The sequence below is a fragment of the Chenopodium quinoa genome, unplaced genomic scaffold (assembly GCF_001683475.1).
Source record: "Chenopodium quinoa cultivar QQ74 unplaced genomic scaffold, ASM168347v1, whole genome shotgun sequence".
NCBI lineage: Eukaryota > Viridiplantae > Streptophyta > Magnoliopsida > Caryophyllales > Amaranthaceae > Chenopodium > Chenopodium quinoa.
In genome coordinates this window covers 229171-232639 of record NW_018742211.1, presented here as the reverse complement: position 1 = coordinate 232639, position 3469 = coordinate 229171, and positions in this window count along the sequence as shown.

Genomic DNA, 3469 nt, shown 5'->3' with positions numbered 1-3469 from the left:
GTACCATATGAGTTAATAGCCAACAAACATTGGCGAATAAAGGGGAACAATCGGTACCCACCGCTTGAAGCCCCTACTACTCAGTCACTCGGCGTCCAAGTAACAACCATGTTTACTTGGTCACTCCTTAAAACTTGGTATGAAACTAAAAAGGTGTTCATATATCGCCTGTTCTCACTAAGTTAACACAGCAGGGACTAGCCGGCGTAGACCGCCTATTTTCTCTCGCTTAAAACCATGGCAAGTAAGAAACCACCTTCCTACTTGGTTAATACTAAAAATGACAGGACCGCCCTCCTAAAGGGGATCCAGTCTTCAAAGTGAGATTTGGATAAATGGCCGAATGATCGCCTAGCCTGGAAACAGACAACCAGTCGTCCAGGGGCATAGGCAGTGTGGCTATCTCTTACCTGTCTACAACTATCGGCCATGCAAACAGTCGGTATTGTATGCAACTGGATATCAGAGTTTCGATGCTTAGCAAAATAAAAGCACATTCGAAAATGAACAAACATTTTGGTAAAAAGGCGACCTAAAATAATGGTCGCCTAAGTTATATTAACAGCCGGCCATAAAGACCGACATAAATATTCAAAACCCCGGCCCCTTAGCCGGGTAAAAAATACAAAATAAGCCGGCCATAAAGACCGGCAAAATATTCAGAGCCCCGGCCCCCTGGCCGGGTAAGGAAAAACAAACGTCACACAGGCCGAATAAATAGAAGACAAAAGCTTAAGATGGGGGCAGATCTTCAACAGTAGTAGCTGTCGCCTGATCAGCATTCTTCTTGCTTGACTCGGCCTCAGCTGCATCTTTTTTCGACGCATCTACCCCAAGCGGCACTAAGGCCACTACCGGATCCTCCTCCTCCAACGCCTCGTCCTCAGCAGCCGCCAGGATCTCTTGATTATATCTTTCAAAGCACTGGCGATACGTTTTTTCCCATGAGGCAAAGTCGGCATTGGGGAAGAGACGGCCCCAGGTCAGGCGCTGGATCTGAGCCGAGTCATCCATCATCTCTCGGACCAGATCCTGCTTTTCCTGCTCGGCCTTTGCCGAGAGCTCCGTAGTGAGACTCTTCTCCTGAGTCACCAAGCGCTCCTTAACGCGCTCCAAGGATTTCTCCAAGGAGTCGTATGAGGTCATTTTTTGGCGAAAAGGTTTCAGCTCAGCCTTGAGATTGTTGATGGTCGTCTCCAGCTCATTATTTCTCTTCTGGGCCGCCTCCAACTAAATCCGGATAGCAGAGGTAGCCTGCGCCTGATAATAAAGAATATCAGTTGTCAAAATCTCATTTTGGGCAATTTAAAACATTGCCTTATCACAGTCAGAGGCGGCCATAGCTTTAGCAGCCTTTACCTCTTTGTTCTTCCTATCAAGCGGCTTGCGAAGGCCGTTCACTCAGAGCATAGACTGAGTAAAAGGAAACAGGTGTCAGGTTTCAAACAAAAAACAGGCGTCCTGGAATCAAACAACAAAAATTTACTAAGTAGACCTCAGCAAGGAGTCTTGCAATTCCGTCTAGGTCAAGGGTGCCGACACCCCTGACCGCCTCTCTCTCAACTGGAGGGACGGCTTTGATCATGGACTTGGCCACCTTGACCAGGTCCGGTTCCTGAGGACCGGCTACATCAAGCATAAACAAGCACGTTAGACATAGTAAAAAGGAAGCAAGCCCGAATTCATAAGGACAGTTCCATAATTCTAGGCGGCCTGCTTAGAGTTAGAGAAGGAGTGGCCGGTTGTTTCTTAGCCGCCGCATGTTTCCTGGCAGCGCCAGGAGAGCTCGCAACAGTCGTCTTCCGGGTCTCGGAGTCCGGCTGTTGGGAGGAAGAAGCTCTTGGGGTGCCCGTCTAAAAAAAATATACAAAAATAAAAAATAAAAAAAAGCAAGCACACGATCAGTATCTGTATAAACCCAACTTCAAAAAGGAGAAAGGGTGAAGGGCTTGCAACTTACCAAGGGCGCCTCCTTGTTAGGAGAGTCGGCTGAAGATTGTTGCATGATAGAGGCACGCAACATAACCGCCGCAGTCTTGGAGGCGGTAATTTTGCTCATGGCGTCCGCTGCAAGAACAAATACCAAAGTTAATAAAAAGTCATAACAGTAATGCATGGCAAAACAGAGTATTCGACAGGCCGGCTACCTCTTGAGCACCGACTGCTGAGGCCACAGGCGGCCAAAAAGTACTCGTCATAGAGCCATTTGAAGCTCGGGACGCAGTGCAGGGGTACTTGCTCTCGCACCCCTGTAGTAGAGTCGACCCTCGTCTCTACTTTAAAGAGTCCTTTGTCCAGGATCTCTTTCTTAGCTCTTGGGGGAACAGGCGGCATGCTGCGACCGCCTGCCAAAAGAGACGGATCCCTGTTCCATCTGTTGAAGCGCTGGTTCAGCTCCGTGTTTGAACTCTCAATGATAAGGAAGGTGCTTCGCCAATCCTTCCACTTGTTTTCTTTACCTCTTGTCATGAGGTAGCCTCTGTGGCTGGTCAATTGATACCAGCCGGTATCGCCTGCCTTAGGGGTCCGGCTAAGGTAGTTCATGTGGGCGAAAGCCTCGAAGTTTGGCTCCACCCCGTGCAGTTCGCACCCGGCCACATAGCTGAGAACGTTGAACCAAGAGTTTGGGGCTAACTTCCATAACCTCAACTCATACCCATCTAAGATCCGCTGAACAACCGGATGTAGTGGGAAGCGCAGCCCAGCTCTGATGGCCGCCTCGTAGCAGCCGAAGCAGGCGCTATCGTAGCTGGTACCAGCCGACAAGACGGCTGTGTCCTCTGGATCCGACACAAAAACTAAAAAGTCGAGGCCCATTGTGTGGTTCGCAATAAAGCTCCCCACTTTCTCTTGCATGGCCTTGATCCGGCCTTTTGGGACAGTGCAGTAGTAACGGGTATTTTGCTCTTTGTAAGAGGCGGACGGCTCCGCCCAATTGCCCCCCTTCTCAACTGCGTGAGAAAGCCTCGCCTCTTGTAGGCGGTTGTTTTTCTCTTCTGTGTTTAGAGAAGTATGACCAGAAGAACTAGACTCGGACTCTTCCTCTGACGAACCCGAAGAGGACGACTCCTCTCCTCTTCTAGAGGAGCCCGCCTCCTCTCCTTCGATAGGAGCGGGAGAAAAGGTAAACATGTCAACTGTAAAATGGGAAGGGACCACCTTGACCCCTCCCTCAGAGCTGTCGGCGGTCAAGCCGCCTTGGTTTACTTCAGAATCTGGCGCCTGGTCAGATGTCTCACTAATCGACACCTGGTAGGAGGAGTCGTCTGAGTTTGTGATCCTAGCAGTTCTTTTTGTTCTGACCATTATGTTCTGCATAGACACAGAGGCAGTCGGACTTTGTATAAAGGGCAAAGAGTGGTTCGAAAAAGGGTAGGCGGCACTCCTAGTCCTAGATTCAGCTGTCCCCGGTGACCGGCTGATCACTAACCTAGGTCGTGTCGTGTGCTTTCGTGGTGCCATTTCAAAA